The sequence below is a fragment of the Chroicocephalus ridibundus genome, chromosome 7 (assembly GCF_963924245.1).
Source record: "Chroicocephalus ridibundus chromosome 7, bChrRid1.1, whole genome shotgun sequence".
Taxonomy (NCBI): domain Eukaryota; kingdom Metazoa; phylum Chordata; class Aves; order Charadriiformes; family Laridae; genus Chroicocephalus; species Chroicocephalus ridibundus.
Window position 1 is genome coordinate 25,517,605 of NC_086290.1, and position 13,660 is coordinate 25,531,264.

A 13,660-nucleotide genomic window follows, 5' to 3' on the forward strand; every position below is an offset into this window, starting at 1 on the left:
ACCTGGTCTTTGAGAAACTGAGTCCTTCAAAGAAATCACGCTGTTCTGAAAAGACTGAGTTATAAGGGAACTTGTTCGAGTTCCTTAGGCTTTTATGCGTAATTCTCTCTGGGGATAATGCTGGAGACTCAGTACAATTAAGGAAAGATTAAAAGCTCAGTACAGGCTTATTTTCTCTCTTCTTTCTTTCTGCCAATACCCTTCAAGCCTGTATCCTCTCTAGAAGCACGAAACATTGTTCAAAGGCCTTTTTTCTTTCTGCCATAATTTCTCAGGCAGTTTTCTGGTACGCGTCTCTTCCACAGATTTATGAATATGGTTTCTCTTTCTGCATTTGTCACTTTTGCTCCTGCTCGCTTTTAATGTTGATCTCTGCTTAAGAGTTCATTGGTTATTTCTCCTTAGGTTTCTCTGACGTTTTGATCCTATTAGATAACCAGGGATCACCAAGCAGTTAGGAAATAATTCTTGCCCTGTTGAAGTCGGTGAGAATTATGCCATCACTTAGTATTTTTTAGTACATTTGCTCTGCAGAGCTAAAGCAATGAAATGTAGTAGAAGTGTAGACAATTAAGCAGGTATGTCTGAATACACCGATGGAGTAGCAGATTTATTACTGAGAAAGGACCCATTTTACATAATGCTTTATTAAAGAAGAGCTACGCTTCAATCTGAGCATGTAATAGCTGGGGCTTTTACCTATGCTGTTGCTGTGGTGTGGTTGAAAGGTAATATGCTTTGAGATTACAAGAGAAGTTGCATCAAAACTCTCATGTTTGCAGGTTGTTTCTGTCTGATGTATTTACATACATCTGCCATATGGAGTTGCCTTATAGAGGGTGTTAATTCCATCTGATCTCATATACAAAATGTACTTTGTGTCATTTTATTCCGAGACAGGCTTCTCCTGTTTTAACAACAGAATGTGGATTTTTCTTCCTTTTAACCTTTCCGAAGAATGACTTACTAGGACTTCAGAAAATGATGCACGCTGCCAGTTAGCCCACAAGTACTGATGCTTGAATGGGTTGTTGTCAACTTTGGACTCTAAAATTGTGTAGAGGTGTGAGGCGCAGGAAATCCTGGAAATGCTTCAAGCCCTAGCAGTGGTAGGAACACGGATTGTACTACCATAAGAATTCTCGAAGGGATTGATTTTACATGGGCATCCATACTGTTAATCCAAGTATCATTACAGAATGGTAGGGGAATTACCTTTCCTGGTATCCATTAACTGGACAATGTCTTTGGATAAGAATGGAGTTGATCTGTATTGAGTAAAATGTAATGAGTGGTTGTGATATCCAGAAGCAGACCAGGAGTTATGTTTTCCCTCCTTATTTAACAAAATAATTCATACTACTACTATGAATTTTATGCTTTTTAATGTGTGACAAAACAGTAGACCCACAAAAAATGACCCTTGTCATGTTGTTCTGTTGCAAGTAGCTTTTGCAGAGAGTTGGAGAGGTACTTTATATCTGCCTACTCCCCTGAGGGAGAACAATGGCAGAATATGGTGTATGTATATGTAAAATAATATAAAATGTCTAGAAAGAAATAGATTCTTGACTGTGACTATTCTTCCGTGTACCCAGCTAATGCAAAGCTTTAGCATTTTTCTTCTTTCCCAGCCAACTAACATATCTGCCGATTTTTCCTTTTAAGTATAACCTTACTGCTAAAACTTGCTCTTCTTTATTTCAATCTACATGTGCATATCTTCATTATCTGATAATGCTGTTGCCACATGTACAAATGAAAATTATTAATTTAATATGCTAAAGAGCTTTATACAGAAGCATCTCCTACTTTGAAAGCTGTTAATAATGAATGCTATCTTTATGTTAGATGTGTTCTTTTTAAATGAACATTTTTGAATGGCTTGCTTTGTGTGAGTAGAATTTGCTATAAGAGATGCCCATGTGACTGTCCCCAAAATCGGATTGCTCAGCATGATGAAAATAAATAGAAACATATACGGAAGTTTTGATACTATAGCAAAGAAAATCTCTTAATATTACTAGTTTAATTTTCAAACTTTAAGCAGGGCATGTGCTGCATTACTGGTCTTGTTAATAGTATGTAGAAAGGCACGATATTCTTAAGCCAAACCTGCCCAATTACACTAATTTTATTGCAATAATGGACAGTAGCATTTGCCGTGTGTGGGGCAAAAGGTTTGACATACTATGTCTTCTGTGTTTTGCTGTGACCAATACCTGCTATTTCAGAGAAGCTTGTAGAAGAGCCCTCGATGAACTGTTTATTGTAAAAATGGAGTGTAACAGCATAGCATACTGCATAAATAAAAACTCATCATGCTTCCTCCTCATCATTCTTCAAGAGCGCGACTGGTTCTGTCCCTTCTTTTGGAACTAAAATAATGTCTTTATTTAATGAGATCTGTATTTCTATTTCTCTCATTCCATTCACTCTCTCCATCTCCGCTCTGGAGAGCTATTGGTCCATATTGTACGCTCTCTAAAGTTTTCTCTTTGCACATTTTAAGTCTCCATGCCAAATGGCTTGTGAATGGGTGCTGCTTTTGGAGAAACATTCCACAGCCAAGTGCATCACATGCTACTAATAAATTTATCCTGATTTCCCCTTCAAAACTTGTTTTCAGAGTTCATTCTTTGGTTCTTGTCTGTACTTCTTTCATGCCCCTTGGATGATTTCTCTCCGTCCTCAGTATTTATATCCTTCACTATTTGCACACTGTGGTCATGTCTATGTTTTGTCATAACTTTAAAAAAAATAATCACATAACTTCTTAATTTTCCTGAAATGCCATCATGCTGCTTTGTATGAGCTCTCTGGAACACAAAATTATATGACCCTGTCTTTCATGTATATCTGGAACATACCTTATCTGGTGTTTACTATCAGTTTGACATGCCAGAATTTGATCACTGTTGAGATAACAGCATTTTGCTATTGTATTAAGGAAGACTGTTACTGTAGTTAAACTTTCTATTCAGAGCTAGAAATGATGTCAGTGGGAGGTATGCTGTATACTCCAACTATATTCAGGATTATTGCTTCCTAGACTTGGCTCACTCGCTAGCTCTACATAAATGATGTCTCCATTGAATTTTTCCAAATGGATCTTTTTCTCAGCATTGCTAATTCCCTAGAGACTTATGTATTATATTTATTTTTTGACCAGTGTTTTTATCTTCTCCTTGCCTAGTGTTTTCATAATGTATTATCAAGTTGTATATTCTTGCTTTGAGATTATGAATAAATAAAAAAATTAGGACCCAGTGCTTCAGTACTTCCTTAGACATCTCCTTCTTACGTGTTGCCATGTTTCATTATCTTTTATTTGCAGTCATTTAGCCAATTGTTAATTTTCATGACAGTGCCTCTACCCAAGGCATTTTCAGTTTTTTTTAAGATGAGCTTAATATGCTTTACTTAAATATTTTACTGATATCCAAGTAACGTGACAGCTACTGCATTCCTTTCGTCCACTACTTGCGCGACCAAAAGAAAAAAAAAACAACAGCAACCCAAATGTAAATTCTCCAACTTTGGCTACATCAGTTTTGCTGCTTTACAAATTTGTTCCTGTTAACTATGTGTGAGGGCTCTCTGATCTAACTGCAGTAATGTTTACTGCTTCACTCTTGAAAAGTAATTTCCAAGTATTTTTGGTTTTTTATTAATTGTAAGGTACCTTAGTGCATGGTGCTAGATACAGCCTGGTCTGAACTAAAGCGGTTAGTGGTGGTGTAAATTACGCCATCCATGTGCAGTGGATGTCAAATAGTGGAAAATTACTGCAGTTCTGGTATTGTAAAGGTTTACAGAATCAATTGTGAAAATTCACTCTCAAATGAAAGAAGGAAAAGTATATTAGAAAACAAGGTACTGACAGGAATATATAATTCCAATTTTTTTTTCTCTCTTACTCACGTGTTTTCATTCCTCTCCTTAGTTATTCCTAGCTGTCCTAGGACAAAATTCACCACAGCATAAACCAGTGCAACCTGCATTCCGTTATTCTTTGTCACATCTGCTAACATTTAAATTAAAGCAAATTAAGATTTTTGTTGGCACTGCCTCACAATTCCCTCTTATCATGATTATTGTTCCGCTACATTTGCCCCTCTATCAATATATACATCATTAAATAAATAAGAACCATAAATGCTGAATGGTCTCTTGTCTGAGTGAATACTGTTGGTTACTCTGCAATATGATGATTTATTTCCACATGTTGCGGATGTGTTCTCGTGTTTTTGGAGTATCCCTTTGTGCCCGTGTCACAAGAAAGCGTGAGGAAGAAGGAGTGACGCCAAACTCACCTCCAGCTTTTTGCTTCATGTCACATTTTGTTCTTCAGTCAAAAATTGTCTGGCTGACTGCTTTGTAGCAGCTAATCAAGGTCAGGAAGATAAAGCAGAAGTATAATAATTATACACTATATTTGGAGAAGCTGCAACAGTCAAAGTATGTACAGTTGATTTCAGTGACTAGTAGTCCCTTTCTATGCAGGATTTCTGTAAATATTCAAGTGAAAATATGCAAAGCAACTTCATTCTGTTTTCAGAACGACATTGCTCATAAGAAGTTTTATTAATGTTGTGCTCATCCCTTTGGCATGGCTGAAACAAGTAACTCTTGTTTCTGTGCCCACTCAACAAACTTGTTGACCTTCTGACAATTACTCATTTATGTTTTCACAGTGGCTTTGATTTCCAAAATGCAGTAATGGTAAACAACCATTGCTCATTTTTCAATAACACTTTAGTACCAGGTCCACCTCCTTTTTTGACTCTTGGCTTTTTACTAGTGCATTGCCTTTACCTTTTGCAATACGCTCCTTTGAGAAAACTGCCTTATACAAGTCTTACTGATTGAGATTAGGGGGTGATGCTAGGAACCAGAAACTTAAGAAAGCTTTCCTGCTCAGAAAAGTGAAAAAAATGCACTAAGTATCATGAGTTTTCACAATCAAATCCAAAGGCTTTGTTAAAAGCAAAGAAAAATGTGAGCAGGATCCGCTGCTGAAAAGAAACAGTGTACTCAGCATTTCTAGATTTACTCGTTCCAAACTTCATTGCAGGTGGAGAAAGTTACAATATCTAATGAACAGCTCGTGGCATTGATCTCTGGATAAGAAACCCATCCCACATTCACTATATGTAATGCTACCTCTTTACCTAGCGATCCTGTTTACATTTGCCAAAACAATTTTTCCCAGTTCTCTCCACCCAAGTTGGGTTTTGAGCTCCTCTAATGTTTTTTCTAAGTGTGATCTAAAATGTGTCTTACAGTAGTCTTTACACATGGGCTTTCTGAAGTTTAGCAATTTTTTGTGAGGCCATATCTGTCCATTGCGCAGATGCCCTGTTCTCCATGGAGGAAGCTATTTCATCTGGCTGGGTTTGAAGGCTAAGTTTAGCTCTCTTGGTTATTAAATATACATTTAATGATAGATTCAGCATGCCGAAATTTCATTAAGGGAAAGCAAGGGATGAAACACTTGGATTGTTATTTGCTGTGCAGTAAGACAGTTTATAACCGTCATCTTTTATTTTGTTTTTAACCTGTAGTCTGATCTGATGTGGGAAGTGGAAAGGACATTTCACAACACTGCCACTAAAATGCAAGCAGATGTACAGGGCCATTTTGAGAAAAGAGAAATTCATCTTCATTGTAACACTGTTGTTCTAAGGAAAAACACGAGGCCGATTATTACTGTTTAGAAGGATAAAATGTAGGCTTGTGCTTTCTGCCTATTCAGCTTTGTCCAGGGATTCTCAGTACAGTGTTGTTTGGCAAGTGGGTTCTGTAGTCCATGGCGCAGCACATATATAGTCTTTCCTGTTTTGTTTTCAGTTGATCCTTGCTGCTTGCGGAGCCCCACGTTGTGGCCTGTGCAGTTTGCAGCTGGTGGACTCCCCTGATTTTTAGGGATCTCCGTATTTCAAATCCTGTCTCAACTTTTATTTTGAAAGAAAGGCCCCTGTTTTTCTTGCAGAGAGTTTTTCTTGTTTTCCCCTGCTGTTTTTCTTGCAGAGAGAGCCTTGAAATGTAAACTGGATACCTGGGGTTAAAGTGTTCCTACTGATTTATTTTCCCTAAACATTATTGATTATTTGGTCTTCTATTCACTAAAGCCAGGTCTATACTAAAATTTTGCTGGCAGGGTTGTGGGGAAAATGTTATAGTGTTAGGTTAGGAAAACAGATTTTTTGTGTGGTATAGTTAGCCTAAGGAAGCACTTGTATAAGGGACAATTGTAAAAGAGCTTTTGCTGTCACAAATTTTATTATCCCTAGCATAATTTGCTGACCAAGGTTAAAATGTAGGGCAAGCTCTGAGTCGGCCTTTTGAAAACTGGTAGTATATTCCCTTAATTTTCCATGTCATGGCAGTGTTCCATGGGAGGAATGGGCTATCACTGATTAGACAAACTACCAGTAAATTCCTGTGTTCTTCCCTATGGAAAGCCTAAGATGTGCCAGCTTTGCTATGCACCTGTTCTAATTTCTAGCTGTAAAAAAAACAGGTCATATAAACCTGTCTCATGAACACCATAAGTCTTTTTGCAATTTTCTTCAAGGCATTTAATTTTACCCTCTTGTTTTCTCCATATGTAAAGTGAGAAAATAGTATATATTTGTTTCCTGAAAGCTTTTTGGTGATTGTTGAATGGTCGCACAAGCTGTAAACATCCAGATATATCATATGCAACAGTTGAACACACAGACTCTTAACTTCTATGAAGAGTTGCCCTTGACTATATGCTTTCTTGGAGCATCAGCACAAGTAGTTGGGTGCCCTTTCTGTGATGGCACTCTGACTATGGCTTAAAAATTCTGGGATTTTTTGTCTTTTATGTAGTTTTTGATAGGTTTTAGATGGCCCCCAGACAGTAATCTTATTGATCATTTAACCTCCAAAATCTTTCCTGCCTGTCTCAATCTAATATTTGACATCTTAAACAAATCAGATACTTGCATAAGTAAGCCCCCTGATGTCTTATCTGTGGTTTTGAGAACCTGCATTTTTTTTTCACCTGCATGTATTTATTTGCTTGAAATTGAAGCGGGCTTGAAATCAGGAATAAATTAGAAATACATTTAAAAGTCTGCATTTTAATATTCTTTTTCCTGAGCAACACTCTCTTTACAAAACGTTGTTTGGTTCGTTTCTTTTTTCCCCCAATTAGCTATCTTCCCTCTTAGTAAGATTTTAATGTGGATTTTTTTCAGTAGAGAAGTCATGTTTAATTAAAGGTTACTTGCATGTTTTCAATTACAGATGATAATTTGTTAGACTTTACACTCTCAATTGCCTTGAGTGATTTCCTGTAGAAATACATATAATCCCTCTGCATGTTTGAAGTATTAGCGTGTCATTTGCATAGCTTGTGTGTAATACTTAAGCAAACCACTGGGGCTTAGGAAGGACAGATGATGCTTTTTAGTGGCAGTGATACGATGGCTATTCTTTCTCTTCCCTGCTGAACAGATTTGGAACCAACTTTGTTGAGAGAACTGGAAATTATGTGATCAAACCAACGTGTTGTTTCAGGACACAATTGGGAGTTAAGCAAGTGGGCCAGCAGTAATGTTAGATTCATATTTTTGCTTGACATCAGTCAGTGCAGATTGTTGTTGATTCTTACTTCATGGCTTCACGTAGTATAGCAGAGAAAGTATGTATTAACACGTCCCAGTTGGTATATGTCAGAATTCCATCACAGATAAAGCTGTTGTAGTTTTTAGCTGCTGGAGATGAGATTGTAGGAGGTTTAAATTTTATTGCAACCATGTGTTAAAACCACGGTTTGTTTGGTCTACTAAAATAAATCCTGTGGTAACATGGTATATATGGTTCTGCTCACCCCTGTTTAGAAGAGATTAACTGGGACTGGGGTAGGTGCAGAGGAGGACTACCATGGTAAGGGAGATGGAGTGTGTATTTTATGTAAGACTAATAGAGCATGTCTTGGTTAGTCTGTTGTTGTGAAAGCTGATAGTAAATATGATTGCTCTCTATAAATACCTAAGATCAGCATTCAGGGGTAATAAACTGTTAAAGGACAGTGCTGCTCAGGAGCAGGTGGGTACTATTGCAGCTTGAGAGTGTACATTAGAAGTTTCTTTCTAACCGTCAGAGCAAGGAGGTTCCAAAACAACTTCTAATGGGAGTTGGGGGGCAAAAGAATGGTATGTTTAAAGCGGAGTTGAATTTTTATTTTTTTTAGAGTAATCTTCTGTGTGTGCTTGCAATAGCAGCTCCAGTGCTGTTTCTACACTAGATTTCAGTATTTTGGCTAATGTTCCTTTCTCCTAGTACAGCAAAGACACCTTTCATAAACCATGAGGACATCCATGTCACACTCCTTTTTGTTGGTGGAAGCCTGTTGGGAAGGTCAGCATCATTCTGTCCCCTCTCTCATGTAGTGAATCTTGAATTATTTTTTTTTGGTATTGTAGCGCGTTTCTCCACAGAAGGGGTGTGGGTTGGAGCACTGCTGATGCAGTAGAGCTGTTACTTTAGGACACTGTCCTGAGGCCTGAGAGTTGGGAATTGGAATCTCATTACCCAGAGAAGGCAACTGAAGGTAGAATTACTGCTCTTTGGGTGAGTCTGGTCCTGAGGAGGATTCAAAGGCAGATGGAGACGCAGCACCCTGGCTCCACCTTGCTTGAAATACAGACTTTCAGTACTCCGAATGTGTGGTGGTAGGCACCTATCATCCAGACAGACTTCTGAAATTCAAAATCATAAGATGCTTACTCAGGATTTGCAAGGAGCTGTGTGGAGGCTGGGAGGGCATGAGGTTGAAGGTATGTGAGCTCCTCAGTGTTCCTGTTTAACCAGCTGCTGGCAGCTCAGCATTGGGGATGCTTTGAAACTTTTTTTTTTCAGGTACCATTTCTTGGGAGATTCTCACTCTGGCTGCTGGGCGCCCTTCTGCATTCACCCGTTTCATTCCTTATCAACACACAAAAAGAGGAGGAAAGCTGGGGAAGTTGGAAGAAGTCATGTGCAGTCCTGCACCTAGATCTAAAACAGCCTTTGTCACAATTCTGTGCTAATGAGCATTCTTAGGTTACTGTGCTCCTGTGGCAGGTGTAAAAATAAGTATATGTAAAATCCAGAAAGCATTTTGAAATGGATGTCACCACATTTTGCCGGAGTAGACTTTCAGATTAGAACAAAAGTAACCTCTCTGTTTTAGGGTTTATAATAGAGTAATGAGTTAATTCCATTTCCTTCTTTCTTTCCTGGTTTCCTGTTTAAGGTAAAGACACTCCATGTAATGTTTATCTAAAATGAATGCTAATAATAAACAGAGAATAGGTCTTTATGAGTAGCTGAAATTTTTCTGCTATTCAAATATTACTAAAGTTTAAGCAGCACATATTTCTTGTTTAATATGTAGGTATGGCATTCGTTTCTTAAAAACAGAGAGGAATACTTTATCTTCTGTGATCAGAAAGAGTAGCAGCTAGGAACAGCAGTGATGTGAGTTGTTTTGACAGTGAGCAAACTTGTCAGAATGTTCACATTTTCAAGACTAGATGGTCTAAGACATCCATTTTTTCCTAAATATTTTTCAAAGTCCTAATGAAAATTTAAACAGCCATAGCTCATGGTGTCTTGAATTGAAAAGATCATAAATTAACAATTGCAATTTGCTGCTAAAATACTACTTGTTTACTGGAAAGTCAAAATAGTAACAACAAGGTTCAGTCAGGTTCTTTGTAATACTTTTACTAGCTGAATTCAGCAATCCCACAGTGTAAAATATGTCAGTCCTAAGGAGAAAAGAAAGAATTCATAATGAACACATATACTGTAAGGCACTGAAATAATTTTTAACCAAATGAGTTTATATGTTAAGTACCTTTAACATATAAGGTACTTAACTTGCTTTTTTTCATAAGCCCTGTTTGCATTAATTATTTTCACATTGTCCACTTCTTTGGGATAAACTAGAATTTCACTGTGTGCTTATAATACCTTTGTGTTCCAAAGTGAAAATCCCATGTTTTTGGCTGAAATGTTGGTGTATTACAGCCGTCTCTTGCCTAGGGCCATCTGCATAGGAGAATATTCCTTTAACAGAATAAATCACTAAAAGACTATAGCAGACTTATTGAAACCATTCTTCTCTATCTCTGACTACTGTTCTTGCCAAAGATATTAAAAAAGAGGCTCAGTGGATAAAAACATGGTATTTGTGTGCGACTTACCTGCTTTGCAATGGTTTCAGAATGAAAAAAAAATTGTGCTACATTCACTGGCTCTTTAATTTGGATTGCCAATGATAATGCAGAGTCTACTGCTAAAGAAAGGTAGGATGCAGAGCAGAAACATTAGTGCTAATCTGCTGCAGAAGGACTAGATAAATCAGCACAGCTCTCATACATCACTAAGAGAGAAGCTGATTGCAACTTGACCATGTGCCTAAGTGGTCACATCAGCAACAAGAACGGAGCATGGATAAAAAAACTAAAATGTACCCTTAGGGCTACTTGCTCTGCAGGACCTATAATAACACATCAATGTAAGTTTAAGATTTCTTTATTTTTTGTTTCCTTCTCTTGTAATTATTGCTGTTTACAAGATTGTGTTTTTGTTTTGCATAGATTTAGGGGAAATATAATGGAGCGAAGTATAATACTAAGCAGATAATAGTTTGATACTGTTTATGTCTGTGAATAATAATGGGCTTTATTACTGTGTGTCTCAACGTAGTTCTTTGAAGATGTTTTAATATTTAATCCTAACAGTCATATCTCAGAAATTCAGTAAGGTTTTTGGTGAGATGATAGTGAGATCTCTCTTCATTTCTGTCATCTTACATTTCAAAATGATTTGAAAGACAGAATGCCACAAATATATATGTGTGTGTGTGTATATATATATTACTTCTACTCTGAGAATTTTTGCATTTTTTTAATTCTTTCTGTTAAGAAAAACGCTTATAGAGAGTGATTTTTGTGGACCTTTCTGTTCCTGAATTAAGTACAGATGGTTATTTTCCTACAATTTTTAAAATTTGTGCAATGCTTTAATTTAATGTCACTTAAGCATCTGCAAATAGGGGAGGCAGGGATAAGATGGAAAGTGAATAAGCATTGATTGCTAGTCTGAAAATTAAATTTTAGAAGTTTTTGCAATAAATCTGATTTCAGTTCATTTTTTACTAAATTAGATTATCATATTTAAATTGAGGCTACTATAGAGCAAACAAATGTGTGAAACTATCCTGGATAGCCCACATTTCCTGCTGTATCAGACTATAAAGACGTTGTTGATTGTAGCTACCCAGGAATACCCTAATTGTAGAATTCAGAACAGCATGTTTAAATAATGCATGTGAAAATAAAAGGGAAAGGTGGAATTTTACTTTTCAGATGTTAAGGTGATTCTTTGTTCAAAGAGAAAAAATGTATAGTAAAAGCTATTGATGTGGAATCTTGGGCTCTCTGTCATGGCTTTAAGGAAAGAGGCAGGGAAACCCAAGACAGGTCTTGCTGTGCAGTCTGAAAGTGAGGGAAATTCAGAAGCAGTTCTCAGAAAAACCCCACCAATAATGCTTTATTTATTTACTTGGTTTTAGGGAAAGATAGGGGCTTCAAGCAAACAAATTTATGAAATATTAAAAAGGAGGAGTGAAGGATGCTTCAGTGACAGGAACTTGATAAAGTATGTGTAAAGATACAGAATGGCATCCATTTATTTTATATTGTTGTAGCTACAGCCAAATATAATTACAGGAGGCTTACAAACAGAACTAGTCTACATGTGTTTAATCTAGAAATAGTTTATTTTTGTAGAAATTGAAAAATGTAGGGATAGTTGTATGGCTGTTGTCCCCTTCCCAGAGCTAAAATACCCAGAATGTGGGCCAGTTTCAGGTTTTGAGACCCAGATATTTTGTGTAGGTCTTAACCAAAACAAAAGTTAAGTTATTAATAGTTGCCACTTCCCTACAAGAATAGTAGATGGGAATGGAGAAGGGGAAAGGTAAGGCTTTATGGCAAAAAGGATGCTCATTCTTCCCAGCAGAGTAGATAACCAACCTGGCCAACTGACAGATGAAATGCGAACCAAGTACAGAGTTTATTTTTGTACAAAATACGCATATGCATGATCACACAGGCTCTCAGTTGCACTCAGCCCCTGAAGCTGAGGTCCTGTTGGGAACCCGTAGCTTTAACAGTCTGACTTACAAAATAATAAACACAAAAAGAGAGGAAAGGTGTATGGCAACAGGAAGCAAAGAGGATTGGTGATTTCTTTGACCTTGTTACTTCTGTTCTAATGCACCCGGTGCGTTACTAAGTTGTAAACTCCATGGCAAAGATTCCTATGTTTTTGTTCTGTGAAATAGTCTCCTTTCGCGTGTGACACAATAATATAATCAATCTGGCTGCTCTTAATGGAGTTGGACTTCTGTTGGTAAAATAAAGGCATCCTTTTTTCCTGTTATCTGCGTTCATTGGAACAGCAGATCATTCTGGTTTACAAAGATAATGAAACAAGTAAGTAGTTTTCCTTTTCTTGTAACCGGACACAATTTATAGATACTCCTACCAAAGTTATTTTGAACAGTTAGAAGTGCTGTGACTGCTAAGATAATCTGCAGTTGTGTTTGTATTGTGATCTTAAAGCAAACATTTGTTTCTGTGAAGTTTTGTAATGCAGTCACACTTAAATTAGATGCTAAATGAATTGCGTTGCATATGGTATAACTGGATTTAGGTTACTGCTTCTTTTAAGTTTCCTTTTTAGTTGAAGAGACAAAAGTCTATTGAGTACCTTTTGTAGGCTGAATTTGGTCTTGAACGCAGTTTCCATTGGTCAAAACAAGGCACATCCTCTTCCTCTAGTGTGAAATTCTGAGTTTATCTGTTTATTATGATGAGTATTTCACTGTTACCTGTAAGCTCTTTCAGTAGACTCCATTTCAGTAGTCTTCATTTCCACCTTCAGTTTTAGTCAAGAAATTTATGCTAATTGTAGTTTCTTGTACTTTAGAGAAAAGTGTGCTAATGGACACTAATCCCTGCACTTTCAGAGCTGCAGGGGGCTCACTGATGGCAATTTCAGTATATTGACTTGGCTTATACCTACGATACTCAGGCAAACAACATACAAAATATTCTTGCTGCCATTGAGTTTAATGGAAAAGCTCCTATTAACCAAGGTTACCAAGGCAGGGCCTGAAACCTTAAAGCAGCATGAGACCTGTGGTGGTATCTCACACAAACAGAAAGGCTGTCCTAAGAAAAATACCCGGGTGTAATCACAGGGGTTCAAACTGGTTTGATTAAATAGTGTTTCTTCTAGTTTTTGATCTACAAAACTACAACTTCCACTTGAAGTTTAAAGTCTGGCCTCTACTATTTCTGTATTGGTCGCCGAAAGAAACTGTATTGCCCCAAGGAGAGGCCCTTCAAGTTGTGTGAATACCAAAGGAGAGATTGTACTGCTGTATTACTGCAATGAATATGTTCTGCTCCCATCCTGAAGCTTGCCAGTTCTGCTGGCCAGGGCAAGGGGTGACATGGTTTTCCTTCTTCCTGCTCCTCCTTGTCCTTTCTGGGCTCTTGTCACTTCTGATAAAAGGAGACACCATTTGCAACTATCCCAAGAGACCTAAGAACTGTAGATC

The 13,660-nt window shown here is 37.3% G+C and overlaps 1 protein-coding gene across 4 annotated transcripts in view; it reads left to right on the forward strand.

Annotated features, from left to right (window-relative positions):
• RAPGEF4 (Rap guanine nucleotide exchange factor 4) overlaps positions 1–13,660 on the forward strand; it is a 158,455-nt gene that overhangs the window by 33,274 nt on the left and 111,521 nt on the right. Inside the window, exon 1 of one of the 4 annotated variants that reach the window (XM_063341033.1) lies at positions 10,356–10,543. The exons of the other annotated variants lie outside the window; for them this stretch is intronic. The gene's annotated coding sequence lies outside the window, so the exon portion shown is untranslated. Of the gene's footprint in view, positions 1–10,355; positions 10,544–13,660 lie in introns of those variants that run through there. 4 annotated transcript variants of the gene reach the window in all.